The sequence below is a fragment of the Cryptomeria japonica genome, unplaced genomic scaffold (assembly GCF_030272615.1).
Source record: "Cryptomeria japonica unplaced genomic scaffold, Sugi_1.0 HiC_scaffold_115, whole genome shotgun sequence".
NCBI lineage: Eukaryota > Viridiplantae > Streptophyta > Pinopsida > Cupressales > Cupressaceae > Cryptomeria > Cryptomeria japonica.
The window spans coordinates 126,397-136,508 of record NW_026728937.1 but is presented as its reverse complement, the minus strand read 5'-3'; the positions used below and the strand labels follow the sequence as shown (position 1 = coordinate 136,508).

The 10,112-nt window shown below is 58.0% G+C and overlaps 1 non-coding gene across 1 annotated transcript; it reads left to right on the top strand.

The window, feature by feature from the left end:
• The first annotated feature begins 9,993 nt into the window (after positions 1 to 9,993).
• On the top strand, positions 9,994 to 10,112 carry LOC131865611 (5S ribosomal RNA). The gene has a single exon (XR_009364330.1). It is a non-coding gene; the product is annotated as a 5S ribosomal RNA (ribosomal RNA).

The window sequence follows — 10,112 nt, the reverse complement described above, 5'->3', positions numbered from 1 at the left end:
GAGGGATGCGGCGAGATGGCCCCAAAGGCTAGACGGAAGAGGCTGCAGGGCTGCCTCGGAATAGTCCAAGCATCGGACGCGCTTGGGGCGACTACCACTGCCAACCCCTTATCCCGCGATGCGTCCGATACACAGATAGTTCCGAGGCGGCCGAGGAGGTGGGGGATGCAGCGAGATGGCCCCAACGGCTAGACGGAAGAGGCTGCAGGGCCGCCTCGGAATAGTCCAAGCATCGGACGCGCTTGGGGCGACTACCAGTGACAACCCCTTATCCCGCGATGCGTCCGATACACAGATAGTTCCGAGGCGGCCAAGGAGCCTCACCGCATAGCAATCGTGGTGCGAGGTGGGGGATGCGGCGAGATGGCCCCAACGGCTAGACGGAAGAGGCTGCAGGGCTGCCTCGGAATGGTCCAAGCATCGGATGCGCTTGGGGCGACTACCACTGCCAACCCCTTATCCCGCGATGCGTCCGATACACAGATAGTTCCAAGGCGGCCGAGGAGCCTCACAGCATAGCAATCAGGGTGCGAGGCGAGGGATGCGGCGAGAAAGCCCCAACGGCTAGAGGGAAGAGGCTTCAGGTCCGCCTCGGAATGGTCCAAGCATCGGACGCGCTTGGGGCGACTACCAGTGACAACCCCTTATCCCGCGACGCGTCCGATACACAGATAGTTCCAAGGCGGCCGAGGAGCCTCACCGCATAGCAATCGGGGTGCGAGGCGAGGGATGCGGCGAGAAGGACCCAACGGCTACACGGAAGAGGCTTCGGGGCCGCCTCGGAATGGTCCAAGCATCGGACGCGCTTGGGGCGACTACCAGTGACAACCCCTTATCCCGCGACGCGTCCGATACACAGATAGTTCCAAGGCGGCCGAGGAGCCTCACCGCATAGCAATCGGGGTGCGAGGCGAGGGATGCGGCGAGAAGGACCCAACGGCTACACGGAAGAGGCTTCGGGGCCGCCTCGGAATGGTCCAAGCATCGGACGCGCTTGGGGCGACTACCAGTGACAACCCCTTATCCCGCGACGCGTCCGATACACAGATAGTTCCAAGGCGGCCGAGGAGCCTCACCGCATAGCAATCGGGGTGCGAGGCGAGGGATGCGGCGAGAAGGACCCAACGGCTAGACGGAAGAGGCTTCGGGTCCGCCTCGGAATGGTCCAAGCATCGGACGCGCTTGGGGCGACTACCAGTGACAACCCCTTATCCCGCGACGCGTCCGATACACAGATAGTTCCAAGGCGGCCGAGGAGCCTCACCGCATAGCAATCGGGGTGCGAGGCGAGGGATGCGGCGAGAAGGACCCAACGGCTAGACGGAAGAGGCTTCGGGTCCGCCTCGGAATGGTCCAAGCATCGGACGCGCTTGGGGCGACTACCAGTGACAACCCCTTATCCCGCGACGCGTCCGATACACAGATAGTTCCAAGGCGGCCGAGGAGCCTCACCGCATAGCAATCGGGGTGCGAGGCGAGGGATGCGGCGAGAAGGACCCAACGGCTAGACGGAAGAGGCTTCGGGTCCGCCTCGGAATGGTCCAAGCATCGGACGCGCTTGGGGCGACTACCAGTGACAACCCCTTATCCCGCGACGCGTCCGATACACAGATAGTTCCGAGGCGGCCGAGGAGCCTCACCGCATAGCAATCGGGGTGCGAGGCGAAGGATGCGGCGAGAAGGACCCAACGGCTAGACGGAAGAGGCTTCGGGTCCGCCTCGGAATGGTCTAAGCATCGGACGCGCTTGGGGCGACTACCAGTGACAACCCCTTATCCCGCGACGCGTCCGATACACAGATAGTTCCAAGGCGGCCGAGGAGCCTCACCGCATAGCAATCGGGGTGCGAGGCGAGGGATGCGGCGAGAAGGACCCAACGGCTAGACGGAAGAGGCTTCAGGGCCGCCTCGGAATGGTCCAAGCATCGAACGCGCTTGGGGCGACTACCAGTGACAACCCCTTATCCCGCGACGCGTCCGATACACAGATAGTTCCGAGGCGGCCGAGGAGCCTCACCGCATAGCAATCGGGGTGCGAGGCGAGGGATGCGGCGAGAAGGACCCAACGGCTAGACGGAAGAGGCTTCAGGGCCGCCTCGGAATGGTCCAAGCATCGGACGCGCTTGGGGCGACTACCAGTGACAACCCCTTATCCCGCGACGCGTCCGATACACAGATAGTTCCGAGGCGGCCGAGGAGCCTCACCGCATAGCAATCGGGGTGCGAGGCGAGGGATGCGGCGAGAAGGACCCAACGGCTAGACGGAAGAGGCTTCAGGGCCGCCTCGGAATGGTCCAAGCATCGGACGCGCTTGGGGCGACTACCAATGACAACCCCTTATCCCGCGACGCGTCCGATACACAGATAGTTCCGAGGCGGCCGAGGAGCCTCACCGCATAGCAATCGGGGTGCGAGGCGAGGGATGCGGCGAGAAGGACCCAACGGCTAGACGGAAGAGGCTTCAGGGCCGCCTCGGAATGGTCCAAGCATCGGACGCGCTTGGGGCGACTACCAGTGACAACCCCTTATCCCGCGACGCGTCCGATACACAGATAGTTCCGAGGCGGCCGAGGAGCCTCACCGCATAGCAATCGGGGTGCGAGGCGAGGGATGCGGCGAGAAGGACCCAACGGCTAGACGGAAGAGGCTTCAGGGCCGCCTCGGAATGGTCCAAGCATCGGACGCGCTTGGGGCGACTACCGTTGCCAACCCCTTATCCCGCGATGCGTCTGATACACAGATAGTTCCGAGGCGGCCGAGGAGCCTCACCGCATAGCAATCGGGTTGCGAGGCAGATTATTGGGAAGGGAACCCCCTGGGATGCGGCTCAAGCAGTGCCCAAAGGGACTGGAATGCGGAATCACATCGAGAGACCCAAATGCTATACGAGGGCTCAAATCGAATTATCGATTTGGCCACGACATGGACGCATCGGAACGACTACCTTTGCCGAACCACTCGCAATTGCATCCATACCGAAACCAATAGACATTTCCGTTAGAGCCCTCGCATAGCATTCGGGAATCTCGCATGCCCCTCTAAATCGACCAATGCTGGCGCTCAATGAAAATCCGAGCGCTACCACCGTTCGAGCGCCAGCATTGGTCGAGTTAGAGGGGCACGGGGGAGAATGCTCCAGTCAACACCTCCCCTATATAAGTTATTTGTCCGATTCTCGCACAACCGTAGTCTGCCTCGTCGAATCAAACAACGGTCCCAGATTCCGACTTCCGTTCCGTAGAGACCCAAAAGCTAGATGGAGGCTCGCAAGAAAGAGAGTCGGCGCATAGCAATCGGGTTTCTCGAACGTTTAGGGACCGAGCTCACTTGCGGATAGGGCAAAATCCGCCAAGCAACCCAAAAGCTAGACGGGGGCTCGAATCGAATCGCCTAGGCGGCCACAACAACGACGTGTTGGATCGACTACCAGTGCCAAACCATTCAGCAAGACTAGTCTGTGTCGAGGCCGGATAGAGATTCTCAGAGAGCGCCCGCATAGCATTTAGGAGACCTGCCGCGTCCCTCACACTCGACAAATGGTGGTGCACGTTTATAAATCCGAGCGATCCCAACCCTTTCAAGCACCAACATCGGTCGAGATAGAGGGGCACGGAGGGGGCTGCGTGAGACAACACAGTCCCCTATATAAGTTATTTGTCCGATTCTCACACATCCGAAGAATGGTCATCAAATCGGACAACAGCCCAAACTTCCGACTTCCGTCCCAGAAAGCCCAAGAGCTATCTAAAACGTTCATGGCCGGAACTCGATCGCGGCTATACCAGTCCGCCAAGCAACCCAAAAGCTAGACTGGAGCTCTAGTCGAATCACCTCTGTGGCCATTGCAAGGACGTGTTGGAGCGACTACCATTGCCGAACCATTCCGCAGGTCGAGTCCATACCAAGGCCGCATAGAGATTCACGATGAGCTCCTGCATAGCAATCAGGAGACTTGCCGTGTCCATCACAATCGATAAATCCTGGTGCAAGATTTTTGCATCCGAGCGCTCCAACCAGTCGAGCACCAGCATCAATCGACATAAACGGGCACGGGGGGAGGATGCTCGAGAACACTACCTCCCCTATATAAGTTATTTGTCCGATTCTCAAGCAGCCGAAGTCTGGTCATCGAATCGGGTCAAAGACCACAACTTCCGACTTTACCCACAATGCAAGTCATCGAATCGAACATCGGCCCCCGAGTCGGACTCCATGCGTATGTCAGGTCATCGGACCCAAATTCCGCCTTCCTGCGCATGGCGGGCCATCAATATCAACTCGGTCATCGGACCCAAACTCCGCCTTTTTGCGTATGGCACGCCTTCAAATCGGTCATCGGACCCAAATTCCGCCTTCCTGTGCATGGCGGGCCATCAACATCAACTCGGTCATCGGACCCAAATTCCGCCTTTCTGCGCATGGCACGCCATCAACTCGGTCATCGGACCCAAATTCCGCCTTCCTGCGCATGGCAGGTCATCGGACACAAATTCAGACCTCGCCAATATGCCTACGTATCGAATCGGTCATCGGACCCAACTTCCGACTTCATCCATACTGTAGGGTCTTTGAGGTTGGCGCGGTGCGCTCAACCCAGGGAGTCGACCCATCGAAGCATACACCTCCCCTATATAAGCTATTTGTCCGATTCCCACACCTGTGTAGTTTGCACCTCTGACCAGGACATCGACCCCAACTTCCGAACTCGACTGCAACGACGGCACCAGCGCCTTGGTGCGCACCTTGCGACGCACAGTCCCAACATTCGCCTTCCTGCACATGGCAGGTCATCGGACCCAAATTCCGACCTCGCGAGTATGCCTACATATCGAATCGGTCATCGGACCCAACTTCCGACTTCATCCATACCGTAGGGTCTTTGAGGTTGGCGCGGTGCGCTCAACCCGGGGAGTCGACCCAACGAAGCATACACCTCCCCTATATAAGCTATTTGTCCGATTCCCACACCTGTGTAGTTTGCACCTCCGATCAAGACATCGACCCCAACTTCCGAACTCGCCTCCAACGACCGAACCAGCGCCTTGGTGCGCACCTTGCAACGCACAGTGCCAACATTCGCCTTCCTGCACGTGGCAGGTCATCGGACCCAAATTCCGACCTCGCGAGTATGCCTACATATCGAATCGGTCATCGGACCCAACTTCCGACTTCATCCATACCGTAGGGTCTTTGAGGTTGGCGCGGTGCGCTCAACCCGGGGAGTCGACCCAACGAAGCATACACCTCCCCTATATAAGCTATTTGTCCGATTCCCACACCTGTGTAGCTTGCACCTCCGATCAGGACATCGACCCCAACTTCCGAACTCGACTAAAAAGACCGCACCAGCGCCTTGGTGTGCACCTTGCAACGCACAGTGTCAACATTCGCCTTCCTGCACATGGCAGGTCATCGGACCCAAATTCCGACCTCATGAGCATACCTACTAATCGAATTGGTCATCGGACCCAACTTCCGACTTCATCCATACCGTAGGGTCTTTGAGGTTGGCGCGGTGCGCTCAACCTGGGGAGTCGACCCATCGAAGCATACACCTCCCCTATATAAGCTATTTGTCCGATTCCGACACCTGTGTAGTTTGCACCTCCGCTCAGGACATCGACCCCAACTTCCGAACTCGCCTGCAACGACCGAACCAGCGCCTTGGTGCGCACCAAAAGTGCGCACTTTTGGAGGGCACTTTTGTGCGCTCCAAAGGTGCGCACTTTTGGAGGGCACTTTTCTGCGCTCCAAAGGTGCGCACTTTTGGAGGGCCCTTTTTGGAGGGCACTTTTCTGCGCTCCAAAGGTGCGCACTTTTGGAGGGCACTTTTTGGAGGGCACTTTTCTGCGCTCCAAAGGTGCGCACTTTTGGAGGGCACTTTTTGGAGGGCACTTTTCTGCGCTCCAAAGGTGCGCACTTTTGGAGGGCACTTTTTGGAGGGCACTTTTCTGCGCTCCAAAGGTGCGCACTTTTGGAGGGCACTTTTTGGAGGGCACTTTTCTGCGCTCCAAAGGTGCGCACTTTTGGAGGGCACTTTTCTGCGCTCCAAAGGTGCGCACTTTTGGAGGGCACTTTTTGGAGGGCACTTTTCTGCGCTCCAAAGGTGCGCACTTTTGGAGGGCACTTTTTGGAGGGCACTTTTCTGCGCTCCAAAGGTGCGCACTTTTGGAGGGCACTTTTTGGAGGGCACTTTTCTGCGCTCCAAAGGTGCGCACTTTTGGAGGGCACTTTTGTGCACTCCAAAGGTGCGCACTTTTGGAGGGCACTTTTCCTGTGCTCCAAAGGTGCACACCTAGGTGAGCACCTTCGACCACACCTTGTAGCACACCAAACTCTGACTTTCGACTTCATCCGCAATGCAGGGTCTTTGAGGTTGGCGCAATGCGCACAACCAGGGGAGTCGACCCATCAAACCCAACACCTCCCCTATATAAGCTATTTGTCTGATTCTCATACATGCGTAGCCTGCAGGAGCAATTAGGACATCGACCCCAACTTTCGGCTTCTAAACGAAAACAAGGTCTTTGAGGTTGGTGTAATGCGAACAACTAGGGGAGTCAACCCATCAAACCCAACACCTCCCCTATATAAGCTATTTGTCTGATTCTCATACATGTGTAGTCTACAGGAGCAATTAGGACATCGACCCCAACTTTTGACTTCTTAACGAAAACAAGGTCTTTGAGGTTGACGTAATGCGCACAACCAGGGGAGTCGACCCATCAAACCCAACACCTCCCCTATATAAGCTATTTGTCCGATTCTCATACATGTGTAGCCTGCAGGAGCCATTAGGACATTGACCCCAACTTTTGACTTCTTAACGAAAACAAGGTCTTTGAGGTTGGCGTAATGCGCACAACCAAGGGAGTTGACCCATCAAACCCAACACCTCCCCTATATAAGCTATTTGTCTGATTCTCATACATGTGTAGCCTGCAACAACGATTAGGACATCCACCCCAACTTCTGAATTCGTCTGCGTTGACCGCACCAAAGGTGCACGCCTTGGTGCTCACCAAAATCCGACTTCCGACTTCTTCTGCTATGCGGGGTCTTTGAGGTTGGCGCAGTGCGCACAACCAGGGGAGTCAACCCACCGAATGCAACACCTCCCCTATATAAGCTATTTGTCTGATTCTCATACATGCGTAGACTGCAGCAATGATTAGGACATCCACCCCAACTTTTGACTTCTTAAACAAGACAGGGTCTTTGAAGTTGGTGCAGTGCACACAACCAGGGGAGTCGACCCATCAAACGCAACACCTCCCCTATATAAAGCTATTTGTCCGATTCTCATACGTGTAGTCTGCAGCAGCGATTAGGACATCGACCCCAACTTCCGAATTCGTTTGCATTGACCGCACCAAAGGTGCACGCCTTGGTGTGCACCCTGGAGTGCACTTTGGTGCTCACCTCGGTGCACACTTTGGTGTGCACCTCGGTGTGCACCAAAGGTGCGCACCTTGGAGCGCACCAAAGGTGTACACTTTGGAGCGCACCACATAGGGTCTTTGAGAGGTTGGCGCAGTGCGCACACCAAGGTGGGTGTTGAGGTGCGTGCCGAGGTGGGTGGGTGCTAGGGTGCGCTCCATGGTGGGTGCCAGGGTGGGTGCGTGCTAGGGTGGATTCCAAAGAGGGTCATAGGGTGGGTGCCAAGGTGGGTTGGTGATATAGTGGGTTCAAAGGTGGGTACTAGGGTGGGTTCCAAGGTGGGTCACAAGTTGGGTGCCAGGATGCGTGGGTGTTAGGTTGGGTGCCAAGGTGGGCTCCTGCGTGGGTGGGTGCTAGGGTGGGTTTCAAGGTGGACGCGAGGGCGGGTGCCAAGGTGGGTAACAAGTTGGGTGTTAGGATGGGTGAGTGCTAGAGTGGGTGCCAAGGTGGGTGGGTGCTAAGGTGGATGCCAAGGTGGTTCACAGGGTGGGTGGGTTCTAGGGTGAGTTCCAAGGTGGGTCACAGGTTCAGTGCTAGGGTGGGTGTCAAGGCGGGTGTCGAGGTGCCTGGGTGCTAGGGTGTGGATGCCAATGTGGGTCATAGGGTGGGTACTAGGGTGGGCTGCAATGTGGGTGCCAAGGTGGGTAACATGCTCGGTGGGTTCTAAATTGGGTGCCAGGGTGGGTGTGCACCCACCTTGCCCGAGGTGGGTGCCAAGGTGCCAGTGTGGGTGGGTGCTAAGGTGGATGCCAAGGTGGGTGAGAAGGTGGGTGATAGGTTGAGTGGTAGGATGGGTGGGTGCCAAGATGGGTCACAGGGTGGGTGCAAGGGTGGGTAGGTGCTAGGGTTGGTGTCAGGGTGGGTGGGTGCTAGGTTGGGTTCCAAGGTGGGTGCGAGGGTGAGTGTCAAGGTGGGTCACAGGTTAGGTGCTAGGATGGGTGAGTGCTAGGGTGCAAAGGTGCCAGGGTGGGTGCTAGGATGGGTCGATGCTAGGGTGAGTGGCAAGGTGGGTCCACAAGTGTCAAGGTGGGTGCCGAGGTGGGTGCCAAGTCGGCGACTGCTATGGTGGATGCCAAGGTGGGTCACGGGGTGGGTGCCAAGTTGCTAGGTTGGGTTCCAAGGTGGGTGCCAACGTGGGTGCTAGGGTGCGTGGGTTAAAGGGTGTGTCACAACGTGGGTGCCAGGATGGGTGCGCACCCACACTGGCCAAGACGGGTGCGGGTGCAAGGTTGGGTTCCAAGCCCGGTCACAGGCTGGGTGCTAGGATGGGTGGGTGCCAAGGTGGGCACCAGGGTGGGTGCACCCACCCTGGCCAAGGTGGGTCACGGGGTGGGTCCTAGGGTGGGTAACGGGGTGGGTACTAAGGTGCGTGCCAAGGTGGGTCATAGGGTGGGTGCCAAGGTGGGCACCAGGGTGGGTGTGCACCAACCCTAGCCAGGGTAGGTCACGGGGTGGTTGTCGGGGTGGGCGTCAAGGAGCCAAGGTGGGTGGCAAGTAGCCAAGTTGCGTGCCAAGGTGGGTGTCGGGGTGGGTGCCAAGGATCCAAGGTGGGTGCCAAGGAACCAAGGTGGGTGTCTGGGTGGGTGCCGAGGTGGGAGCCAGGGTGGGTCCCAAGGTGAGTGCAAAGGTGGGTGCCAGGGTCAAGGTGAGTGCCAATGTGGGTTCCAAGGTGCCAGGGTCAGGGTGAGTGCCAATGTGGGTTCAAAGGTGCTAAGTTGGGTGCGAGGTTGGGTGCGAGGGTGGGTGGGTGCCAAGGTGTGCTAGGTGGAAGCCCGGGTGGGTCGGCATCCCATGGGTGTCGAGTTGGGTGCCTGATGGGTGCTTCTTGTCAAGTTTTAGTCGTCGGGACTCATTTCGAGCCTTAGAGGTCGTTTCTTGTCCGGTTGCCCTGTCTTCGACCTGGGAACCCAATTTTGGTCCTCGGGTCCCATTTTTTTTTGTCTCGCATCCCACTTTTGGCCTGTGGCCTTTTCGGGGTCGATTCTCGTTTTGGGCATCAGAGCATGTTTCTTCTCCTAAAACCCAATATTTGTTTATTAAGTCTCGGAACACATTTTTGTTCTCGTGGACCCATCATGGGTCTTGGAACGCATTTGTGGTCCTTGGGTCCCATTTTGCATCCCGAAACTTGTGTTTTGGTGCTTGATCCCTATTTTGGGTGCCCACCTTGCACCAAGTGCGCACCCGGGGCAAACCGAGCGCCTTGGTGCACCGGGGCAAGATCGAGCGTGCACCCGAGGCGCCCCGAACATGCACCAAGGTGCACTCGGCCCACATGTGAGCGCAGGTCGTTGCGCTCGAGGTGGTGTGTGGGCACCGCGTTGCAGACGGGACACTGCACGCACACGACGCCCCCTCCAGGTGCACGCACGTAGGCCGGGCCGGGTGCACACCCGACGCCCTAGCAAGGTGCGCGCACCCGGGCAGGGCTCACACTTGGCGAACGGGGCGCACTTCGCGAGGGAGGGTGTGCACCTCGACGGGGGTGGGTGGCCGGGGTGGATTCGCACGTGGGTCGCGGTTTGCTAAGTACACACTGCGACAAGCTCATAACGGGTGCGATCATACCAGCGTTAGTGCACCGGATCCCATCAGAACTCCGCAGTTAAGCGCGCTTGGGCCGGAGTAGTACTGGGATGGGTGACCTCCCGGGAAGTCCCGGTGTTGCACCCT